Source organism: Lissotriton helveticus, chromosome 4_1 (genome assembly GCF_964261635.1).
Source record: "Lissotriton helveticus chromosome 4_1, aLisHel1.1, whole genome shotgun sequence".
In the NCBI taxonomy this organism is placed as follows: Eukaryota; Metazoa; Chordata; class Amphibia; order Caudata; family Salamandridae; genus Lissotriton; species Lissotriton helveticus.
The window spans coordinates 209,900,420-209,912,958 of NC_136063.1; positions in this window are offsets into that span (position 1 = coordinate 209,900,420).

Consider the following 12,539-nt stretch of genomic DNA (forward strand, 5'->3'; position numbering starts at 1 on the left):
CTGGTTCTATTGCCGAAGTTTACATTTCTTTTTAATTGTATACCTCTCACCTTCCCGAGCAGCCTAATAAACAAAATACAGGACAAACTGGGCAGTTTTGTCCGGCCAGATAGGGGAGCATGTATGTTCTGGAAGAAACTGCGGCACAAACTAGCTGATGCATTGCATTTCAATTTAAGAATTGTAGAGTCCTATGTACACCGGGGCACAGGGTGTGGGGTGATTTGCTTGAGGAGATGATTAAAGAGTGAGGCGGGAAAGGGTTTTTGTTTAAATTTGGGGCAAAAAACTAAAGGCGTTGAAGGCAGCACTAATTTTGTCGGTAAGAATCATGAATATACTAGGAATTGGATATTACTCAGGAGAGGCACCAATCTGGGATTCAACTGTCACGCCGGAATGCTTGCAAGACCAATTGAGTATCCCACTTAGGAGGGCAGAAATAGAGTTTTGGGGGGAGCTTATGGTAATGAATGAGGTGGTGCCATGGGAAATACTTTGGATTAAGACAGGGGGATCCCTTTCAAGGTTTAAGTATTTTCAGCTGTAGTCCTAGGGGAGACGAATAGGCATGAGACTGAAGGTTTTTGGGAGTTCGAAAAAAACTACAGAACGAAACTAAAATGAAGAAGGAAGTAAGTGGATGGTATCAGACATTACTGACTTCCGAGGAGCAAACAATCAAAGCACCTTATGAGATATGGGATGATGCGATGCAGATTTCTGAGCCACAAAAACTGTGGCATCTTTCTTTTAAGCTGCTTTATAAAGTAGTTAAACCATCAAACTTAAAAAGAATTCATTTCTTTACGGCTAACAGGTTCTATTGGACAGCACGTAAATTAGCAAAGTTCGAAACAGATGCCCCCCCAAAATGTCGCAGATAAGGGGTACTGAGTGCCGACGACAGACATATGTTTTATGAATGCCCTCCGTTACAGGAGTACTGGCCTACAGTGGAAAAAACTATAAATTACATTTTATCTACTAACATAAAAATAAGCTTACTATTAATAATGTTGGGAGTAGAAGATAAGCTGAGTCGGCCCCTTACTAGTGACAAACAGGCCCTGCTCTTTTATGTAGTTCTCCTCGCTAGATGATAAATTTGTAAAAAATAGATTGGAGCTGCCCCACCCATTGGGATAGGCTACAGGCAGTAAAAAGTACTTGTAAAATGGATACTGATTTGGAGAATAATACACATTCTAAGATTTGGGAGGCTTTCCAGAAGTGGAGTGGCACTATAAGAACCTAAAATCTAACTCTATCAGTCCTATGATTACACCTGTGTGGTTCGTGTAAACAGGGCACTGGCTGGGCATGTGCGCATGGCTATTGAACTATTGCAAAAGCCTAGGGAGGTACAGAACAGCTGGCAGGCTGTTATTTGCATACTATGGTGGTATGAGGAACAAAACAGTTAAAAAAGCAGTTGAGAGACGGTGTTCTAGAACTAGCTGTTAAAGTGGACAGACAACAAGACTTGATGACTAAAACAAGGATTTAGGTAAGGTTCAGGTTGGAGGTACCGCTATTACCATTGCACCACAGACAGATGGGAAGAGAAGATCCTTAACTCCCCATAATGTAGTTTCAGGTGGGAAGTTTTATCTGGGCCAGGTCTGCATAGATGGTGCCTATAGGATTATTTGTGTCGCCGGGAAAGAAGGACGTCTCACACTGAAAGGTTCCCCTCCGATAGCTACCCTTGGTATGTGGGAGTCATCGCCATGACGCCGCTAAGCAAGCTCAATGTAATGCTGACAGGATGAAAAACATTTCGTAGCCTGTGATCCTAATATTAGCCAAAGCATGAAATTCAACAACAAAGCACTACAATGAGAAGCAGCAAGGAGCAGTATATGATTAATGTCCCAAAGTTACCCCCAATGACTATGGAGGACAAGTATTCTTTAAAAAGTAAGGTAATCCACTGGATTAGGTATTCCCTCCAATGTGACTCGGTGATAAATCAGATCTCTTCCATGTTGAACATTTCTCGCCACCAAACGATCCATCTTATTGAAGAAAGTGTTATCATGCACTGCATTTATTATGATACATCGGGGCGAACTGAGTGCTGGAGTGTGAGGCAGTGTGCGACCACCCCACTCCCATCTTACTATATTGCTCTAACTATGGTGGGAAAAGGGATAATGGAGGGAGGGGCTGATCTTCACTTATGCACTTCTCCAGCCAATGGCTCAATTGCTCCTTGTAAGCTAAAACAACACCCTGTTTGGCAACCACTTCCAAGGGTCACTGAAAATAAAGGGGTATCCCATAAAAGTGATGGGGGTACGCACCCCAGTGGGACATTGTCTGAGCACGAATTTAAACGTGGTGGATTGACGCAGAATTTCCAGTCACCTATTTAGTGAAAGTACATCTGCAAGTATTTTATCTAATGAGCTTCTTACTGACCAAAATGGGGGCTGATACTTAATTCCAATGAGACCTTTGACTCCAAGTGCACTTCATGTACTAAAGAGAGAGGAGGATAAGGAATGGCATATTCCCAAGCTACAAAAAGCCCCTTTCTTAAATCAAGCAACCCCAGTGGCCCTTCAAATAATCATCTTTCCTTCTGCATGGGCTTCAGGCTTGCAATAGACATTCTGTATCATACTGAGTAGCTATACATACCTTTAAAAGGGCCAAGTCTATTAGCAATATTGACTACACAGTGTTAGACTTACGATTATGGCTATACATGAGCAATATGGTGCTGTTAGCTAAAGATTACAGTGACCATAATGTCATTTCTCTCACTTTAATAAGCATTTTGTTTATAGATCTTTCAGCACAGGATGCCCCTGTCTTACTTATCTATAATACTGATAAAAGGAGGAGTGTCAGATGGCCACATATTATGGAATGTCTTAGAAGGAACATTCACTTTTTTCCATAGTTCGCTGCAGTGTAGAACCTTATTGAAGTAGCCCTCATAATGAGATCCCAATAACAGCTATTCATCGCACCATGTTTGATTCTCTCAGAGAGCAATTTCTTAAAACAGTTCTAATCCAGAAGTGCAAAGACAAGCAAAGCCTTTGGTACAATAATAGTTGTAAGTAAGCGGAGGCCAAATTGATTGAGGACATTACAAATAGAAACAAGGAACTAATAGCAGCCTCTAGCAAAGACTACAAGAATGTACAGAATGCTAGCAGGTGCCTTTGTCTACACAGGTTTCTAGAAGCCACTTATTATTACAACACAGAGCATCGATAGTAAGAGCCCAAAGATAACTGGTCACAATGAAATCTATCTAAATTAGCTATAGCAGAAAATAGAATTATGAGGTCCTAAACCAGCTTCCCACAAAGTGCCAGATTGACACCATTGGGTTTGGACCTGGCCTCAAAAAATACAACACAAGTTGGAAATCTTAAACCTTTAGGGGCGTATTTAACAAAGAGTTGTGTCGACCTTCTGCCGTGCAATAGGACGCAAGACTGATGCACCTCTTAAGTTAGATTTCTCAAGCCATGCATGGCTGCCTTGCATGGCTTCGCCTGGCTTGATACATTTTGAGTGATGCAACGCAGCACTAATCGCTACGTTGCGTTATTTGCCCTGATAAGGCATTCCATGGGTGGAGTGTAGGAGATCCCACTCATCCACCCATGGATTTTAGCACATTTCCATTTTCCATTGCTGGCAAACCTGGAAATGCATCAAAGTGCTTGACCTCCGCAGGTGAGGCCTAAATATGAGAAATATATTTATTTCTCTCTGTTACTTCCTCTTTCTACGTAGAACGAGGTACATGCCTCTCCGGATTGTTTTTGTGCAGGAAGGTGTGCCTTCCTGCACAAAAACAATGCTGCTTCCAATGCAGCCAGCCTTGCTCCATGGTGCAAGGGTGCCTGCATTAGCCCCAGGCAGCACATTGTGCGCAAGCACAGGTAATAGACAGGAATGCGTTCTACAATGTAAACTATGACATTCCAGCCCTTTCCCTAGCAGACAGCATAGCACAGCAAGGTGACTTGCTGCGCTGTATGATTTGTTAGTAAATATGCCACTTTTTATATTTGGTAACACTTTGATCCACCAAGAAGTTACAACAATTTAGGAATGCATTTCAGAACTGAAAACTCTGGACTTAGGATGTAAATTACCCCGGCTTGACTATGTTAAGTCATGGTTTTACAGAAGGGGCATGGGAGAGGCTAGGAATAATCTGGAATCCCTTACCAAGGAAATGCTGGAACAACTGAAAGCAAAATGTTCACTGCATGTTGATGAAAGATGGTCCATGGAGGCAATAGAATAGTACATCCTCAATTAAACCCATAGTTACATTATCAAAGCTGGATCACAGAGAGTTCCTTTCACCCTATCAAAAGAAGGGGTTGGTCCCTGGACCATATTTGTCTAGTTTCAAGTGTGTTCTCTGCTCAGCTTGGACAAACTACCCAATGCAAAGCAAATGTTATTATGTAGAAAGTCGATGTGAATATAAAAAATGAAAAATCACATCTTTATTAATGAATTTGCCCATTGTGATCTGCACGTTCCAACTCAGAAATACATAGTCAGGCAGGCTCTGAGACCCAGGGTGGAGGTCACTGATTGACAGATCATCAATGGGGTGTCACGTTGCCGGCATACAAACGTGCGAACAGGAAATCCCAGATCAATCCCGCAAATCGATGCAGTGACACCACAATGATCCAGGGAGTTTCACCCTAATAAAGCACACATGGCTGGAGGGGTAAGCGTGTTCCCAAATCATCATATAGTCAGATGCCCTATCAAGTTAGGAACAGACAATCAGGACACAGCACAATCAGTACAAGCCGTGATCACGTGCTCCCCATGCCAAACATCTAGACAGGTTACCCACTGGCCGCACTGTGTCCATTTCAGGTCGAGGTCCACCTGGATGGGAGACAGCCATGACAACGCGGGCTTTACACCGCGCTGCCATTACGATGCTGCCATCACAAGGCAAGTCGTTACAACAACTTGCGCTGGATGGTGCTAGATACTAAGGAATAGTAGATTTACTATTCCAACACCTTCCCTACTGTTGCGTAGGCTGGAGTTGGAATAGTAAATCATACTATTCCAAAATCCAGCGCCTACAGCGCAAGTCGTTGTAACGACTTGCGTTGTAATGGATGCGTCGTAATGGCAGCACGGTGTAAAAGCCCACGTTGTCATGACATACATCCACCTGGATTACTCCTCCAATACGCTCATTTATTTCTCCTGAGACAGAGGTCCACATTCCTTAATAAAAAAGAATTGCCGAAACAATTTTATTGCAATCAGTGAACTGTATAAAAACCATGTTTGACCAATTGTAAATTGAGACAGTCCACAGACCCTATCACTGTCCCCTGCTGCACTTTTTTGCAATTTTCACCCCGAGTGGGCTGGGTATGCTCAGACGTGAGTCCCAGGCTCTCCACACCACTGGAGTCAAGCTATCCAGGCTGATGAAGGCTAATAGCCAGAGACCGGTCCTTGGATGCTTGATTCCGGTCTGGGAAAGACATGGCTTGGTAGTTCGGACTGGATTGTTCCCATGAAGCACAGGGTCAGAGCTGATTTGCATATAGCCAGTATCTAACCCAGGGTGGTGTGGAGTGCAAAAAAAGATGGATTTAGGCCCAGATCCTTGTACTGGGGTGAATGTATGACATTGTTCTACATTCTCTCCATCAACTGTGTTTTTTGCAATTTTCACCCCGAGTTGGCTGGGTATGCTCAGACGTGAGTCCCAGGCTCTCCGCACCACTGGAGTCAAGCTATCCAGGCTGATGAAGGCTAATAGCCAGAGACCGGTCCTTGGATGCTTGATTCCGGTCTGGGAAAGACATGGCTTGGTAGTTCGGACTGGATTGTTCCCATGAAGCACAGGGTCAGAGCTGATTTGCATATAGCCAGTGTCTAACCCAGGGTGGTGTGGAGTGCAAAAAAAGATGGATTTAGGCCCAGATGCTTGTACTGGGGTGAATGTATGACATTGTTCTACATTCTGTCCATCAACTGTGTTTTTTGCAATTTTCACCCCGAGTGGGCTGGGTATGCTCAGACGTGAGTCCCAGGCTCTCCACACCACTGGAGTCAAGCTATCCAGGCTGAGGAAGGCTGATAGCCAGAAACCGGTCCTCGGATGCTTGATTCCGGTCTGGGAAAGACATGGCTTGGTAGTTCGGACTGGAATGTTCCCATGAGGCACAGGGTCAGAGCTGATTTGCATATAGCCAGTGTCTAACCCAGGGTGGTGTGGAGTGCAAAAAAAGATGGATTTAGGCCCAGATCCTTGTACTGGGGTGAATGTATGACATTGTTCTACATTCTGTCCATCAACTGTGTTTTTTGCAATTTTCACCCCGAGTGGGCTGGGTATGCTCAGACGTGAGTCCCAGGCTCTCCACACCACTGGAGTCAAGCTATCCAGGCTGATGAAGGCTGATAGCCAGAAACCGGTCCTTGGATGCTTGATTCCGGTCTGGGAAAGACATGGCTTGGTAGTTCGGACTGGACTGTTCCCATGAGGCACAGAATCAGAGCTGATTTGCATATAGCCAGTGTCTAACCCAGGGTGGTGTGGAGTGCAAACAAAGATGGATTTAGGCCCAGATCCTTGTACTGGGGTGAATGTATGACATTGTTCTACATTCTGTCCATCAACTGTGTTTTTTGCAATTTTCACCCCGAGTGGGCTGGGTATGCTCAGACGTGAGTCCCAGGCTCTCCACACCAACGGAGTCAAGCTATCCAGGCTGATAAAGGCTGATAGCCAGAAACCGGTCCTTGGATGCTTGATTCCGGTCTGGGAAAGACATGGCTTGGTAGTTCGGACTGGACTGTTCCCATGAGGCACAGGGTCAGAGCTGATTTGCATATAGCCAGTGTCTAACCCAGGGTGGTGTGGAGTGCAAAAAAAGATGGATTTAGGGCCAGATCCTTGTACTGGGGTGAATGTATGACATTGTTCTACATTCTGTCCATCAACTGTGTTTTTTGCAATTTTCACCCCGAGTGGGCTGGGTATGCTCAGACGTGAGTCCCAGGCTCTCCACACCACTGGAGTCAAGCTATCCAGGCTGATAAAGGCTGATAGCCAGAAACCGGTCCTTGGATGCTTGATTCCGGTCTGGGAAAGACATGGCTTGGTAGTTCGGACTGGACTGTTCCCATGAGGCACAGGGTCAGAGCTGATTTGCATATAGCCAGTGTCTAACCCAGGGTGGTGTCGAGTGCAAAAAAAGATGGATTTAGGGCCAGATCCTTGTACTGGGGTGAATGTATGACATTGTTCTACATTCTGTCCATCAACTGTGTTTTTTGCAATTTTCGCCCCGAGTGGGCTGGGTATGCTCAGACGTGAGTCCCAGGCTCTCCACACCACTGGAGTCAAGCTATCCAGGCTGATGAAGGCTGATAGCCAGAAACCGGTCCTTGGATGCTTGATTCCGGTCTGGGAAAGACATGGCTTGGTAGTTCGGACTGGACTGTTCCCATGAGGCACAGGGTCAGAGCTGATTTGCATGTAGCCAGTGTCTACCCCAGGGTGGTGTGGAGTGCAAACAAAGATGGATTTAGGCCCAGATCCTTGTACTGGGGTGAATGTATGACATTGTTCTACATTCTGTCCATCAACTGTGTTTTTTGCAATTTTCACCCCGAGTGGGCTGGGTATGCTCAGACGTGAGTCCCAGGCTCTCCACACCACTGGAGTCAAGCTATCCAGGCTGATGAAGGCTGATAGCCAGAAACCGGTCCTTGGATGCTTGATTCCGGACTGGGAAAGACATGGCTTGGTAGTTCGGACTGGACTGTTCCCATGAGGCACAGGGTCAGAGCTGATTTGCATATAGCCAGTGTCTAACCCAGGGTGGTGTGGAGTGCAACAAAAGATGGATTTAGGCCCAGATCCTTGTACTGGGGTGAATGTATGACATTGTTCTACATTCTGTCCATCAACTGTGTTTTTTGCAATTTTCACCCCGAGTGGGCTGGGTATGCTCAGGCGTGAGTCCCAGGCTCTCCACACCACTGGAGTCAAGCTATCCAGGCTGATGAAGGCTAATAGCCAGAAACCGGTCCTTGGATGCTTGATTCCGGTCTGGGAAAGACATGGCTTGGTAGTTGGGACTGAACTGTTCCCATGAGGCACAGGGTCAGAGCTGATTTGCATATAGCCAGTGTCTAACCCAGGGTGGTGTGGAGTGCAAAAAAAGATGGATTTAGGCCCAGATCCTTGTACTGGGGTGAATGTATGACATTGTTCTACATTCTGTCCATCAACTGTGTTTTTTGCAATTTTCACCCCGAGTGGGCTGGATATGCTCAGACGTGAGTCCCAGGCTCTCCACACCACTGGAGTCAAGCTATCCAGGCTGATAGCCAGAAACCGGTCCTTGGATGCTTGATTCCGGTCTGGGAAAGACATGGCTTGATAGTTCGGACTAGACTGTTCCCATGAGGCACAGGGTCAGAGCTGATTTGCATATAGCCAGTGTCTAAACCAGGGTGGTGTGGAGTGCAAAAAAAGATGGATTTAGGCCCAGATCCTTGTACTGGGGTGAATGTATGACATTGTTCTACATTCTCTCCATCAACTGTGTTTTTTGCAATTTTCACCCCGAGTTGGCTGGGTATGCTCAGACGTGAGTCCCAGGCTCTCCACACCACTGGAGTCAAGCTATCCAGGCTGATGAAGGCTGATAGCCAGAAACCGGTCCTTGGATGCTTGATTCCGGTCTGGTAAAGACATGGCTTGGTAGTTCGGACTGGACTGTTCCCATGAGGCACAGGGTCAGAGCTGATTTGCACATAGCCAGTGTCTAACCCAGGGTGGTGTGGAGTGCAAACAAAGATGGATTTAGGCCCAGATCCTTGTACTGGGGTGAATGTATGACATTGTTCTACATTCTGTCCATCAACTGTGTTTTTTGCACTTTTTAATTAAGCAAACTTTATCTGTTTTGCTAAACGCCTCTTGTTTCTTGTTGCTTTCAGGGTATTTCACGTTCAAGCAACACAGACACACCCAGTAATGCACTAAGTTACCAAATGACTGTGCTTCATCACTGGAGCCATGGCGCCGCTGAGAAACATGGGAGGAGCCAAGAAGGGGTTGCAGTTTTGCACTGTGAGTTGTGGGTGGGTGGGCACACAGAGAGTGATGGTGGGGACCAGGAAGGATAATTTTACAGAAAAAGGAAGATTCCAGCTCATAATGGTTAACATTGGAAATGCAGAGTGACAGTTTATTCTATTTTTGAAAGAAATGTTACCTCGGGTCTAGTGGTAGAGTCATTACTTCTTCATGGGTTATTCAGTGCTTTGGAACAACTTATTTCAATTATTAATCTTTTTGTCTTTTTCCTTTGAATGGATTTAATATTGATAGTTTTCTTCAAAGCTAATGGTTTGAACAATATGCTCAAAGAGATGCTGTTTTGCATGATTAAAGCAAATTAGGGCTAATTTGGTTTTACTACAAGAGGCACAGCTAATTAAAGGGCAAGAAGAGAATTAAATTAAATATCTGTGGAAAAATCCACTGCTTGAACATAGTTAGTCTCCATCAGCCTCAACACATAAAGAAATAGCTGTTATAATTAAAAACAATACTGATATTTAATATAAAATCCCTATTTAGGTTAGAATTCGTTTGTGGGCAATAAATATTTCATTTAAATTAATGCTTTGGTTTCATATCTGACAACACTAACTTAGAGATTGGGGTGTTAGTTGAGGGGTGATGAGGAACCAGCTCAATTAATAAATGCAATCCTTGTTAGGGTGAACCAAAAAAGTCCTGAAATAAACATGTGCTTAGCCCTCTGGTAGACTGGCATAAAAGCAGTCAGACTTAACTTAGAAGAAATATGTAAAGTGTTTTGTGCAGCACTCAAACAAAATTAAAGTTAAAACACAACATTTAGAAAAAGAGTAAAATGTAATAAAATATTTGAGTTAGAGAATATAAGAGGGACCCCTTGATATAGTCAAGGGAAATGAGGTACAAAACCTTAATGAAAGACAATTCCCTTGGCAAAATACAATGTGGTAAGTAGTTGAATAAACACTTTTAAAAGAAAATAAACAATATACTTATTCAATTAGTACATTTATTCTACACATAGTATGTTAAAAATACAAGATAATCAATAAAGCACAATTGTACATTGAAACGAATCCTATGTTAAAAAACAATTACTGTTTCTAATCACTGTACCTATTGTACCGATGTGATAGAAATTCCTAATCAATAAAAGTTATTAAAAATTTTTTTTTACACAATTTCTAGTTATGGCCAGCATAAGTAGAAGAGACAATACAATAGTGTGACATAACCCCTTGCCAAGTACTATTACACATTCAAATGAAAATCTGACACCTCCTGCTTGATGTATCTATTTCATGAACATTCTGCTAGAATTGGTGTTTCCTTGAATTGTGCCAGACCCTGCCAGACCCTGCGTCGACGCGTTTCGATGGTTTCGATGGTATTCTCTGATTATACACCCATCTTTTTCAAGACTCAAATTCTTGATTGTCTCCTTTTGTAAATTTAATACACAACTGTTCGTTGTAGCCCTATATAAAGCAAATACATTATATCAGAATTGTTCAACATGACAGGGATTCCATAACAGCAATGTAATTCTCCATTCTAGCCGTTATACCATTTTTATTATGCCCTGTTGACTAAAGTTGGGGTCCTTACATCGAATCTATCACTCTTTCCCGATAAGAACATATCTCTATTCCTAACTATACACACTATTTATAAATAATAAAATGAATCCTTGATTTATCAATTGGGTGGTTAGTCTTTGTACTGTTGGGCTACATCATTATATTTTATTCATGTTTTTTATACCCACTGGTGTGTATCTTCAGTTCCTTCACTTGGCTATAGACCGTTCTCAAAATAATGTTGTTTCCCTTTGTATAGCAAATGGATCATTAGTATATAGGGGTCCCCTTCTTTCTAAATCATGCAATGGTGCATGCGCCAGATCTAGAGACCCAGTTAGGCCGGCTGAACAAAGTGCCTTAAATCCTGGTTTTTCTGGATCTTTGAAAGATCCCACCTCGAGGTTGCGCTGCACAGTAGCTGTTCCGAGGATCTGAAAGGTTATGATGCTTAGTTTTGAGTCATCGTGGAGTGATGCAGTGGATGAGGGGCTTGCTATGCGAAGTCCTGCATCAAAGATGCATCACGCAGTAGAGGTTCCACAGAGGCAGCAGAGCTGTGATGCAGAGCGCTGTGTTGTCATCAAGAATGTTGATGGCAAATGGCTGGCGATGCCAAGGCCTGCATTGAACATTTTTCGTGCAGCGGCTGTTCCGAAGAGACTGTAGGCTGTGATGCAATCTTTGACCTCGGGGATGCGTCCCCCTGAGGCAGTTGTGATGCAGCTGCGAAGAGCTGTGCCACGCTGCATCAGGTCTGCTTACAGGGCCACAGCTTGGCTAGCAGAGCACATTCAGGTTCACTTCCAAGGGTCCAGGAGTGTGGTGGCAGAATTTGGAAGGTAGGACTAACAGCAGACAGAGTTCAAGTGTTGTGTGCAAGGTGGTTAGAGGCTTTTCTGTCCCTGTGGCTCTGATAAGGAGGCCAGCCAACTAGCTCTTGGAGAAAATATTGGTGGTTCTGGGGTCAAGATGCAGGTCTAGTCCTTTCACACAGGCGGCAGGGAGGCAGGGCAACAGAGTAGCAGTTCTTCAAATAGAGCTGCACATTAGTCCTACTGAGTCTTGCACAGGTCCAGAGGTGCACAAACAAGTTGGGTTCGAATATCAACTACTTATACCTGGTGCCCACTCTGAAGGAGGAGAAGGTTCTCAAGAGTTCCATCCCCAGAGGTGTTTGGGATTTCCTGCCTCCCTATCCTGGCCCAAGCTTGTCCAGATTTACAATTGACTAGTGTCAAACCCTTTGTGAGTGTGCTCAAGCAGAGGTTTTGTAATAAGCAAGTGTGGTATGTGACAGTTCCTACCACAATCACGTCTGCTCCCAATTGAAAGCTATCACATATTAAATGTAATGAGGTGAGAGCTTTAAACAACAGAAAATAAATGTGTTGCCCTGGCAGCAGTGCAGAGAAGTAGCAGGGATGTTAAAAAAAGATATTCTTAGACCCAGGCAGCAGAATGGAAAAGCTGCCAGGAGCTTAAACATACATATATGAACTAACTGCAGTGAAGAGAAGTCACTGGGAAACTGAAAAAATGCTCTTCCCTAGAGTAAGTGAGGAAAAGCCATTGGGAACACAATAAAAATCTGCGATCTCTCAAGAATTTGCGATGCCCATCTTGACGTCTATCCATTCTTAGGAGCCCACCTTTGGGTCAAGCTTGTGCTTGATCCTGACTAAATCTAAATGTAAGATGCGATGTCATTGTACTTTGTTTTTCAGAGTAATAAGGCATGACTGAGCAGTTTATAGAATATATAAGAAAGGGGTTGGAAGGACATGGCGGCGGCAAGCTAGCCCGCCGCGGTGCTCCGTGTGGGTCACCCTGCAAGATCGTCTCCCGCTTTGTTGGGG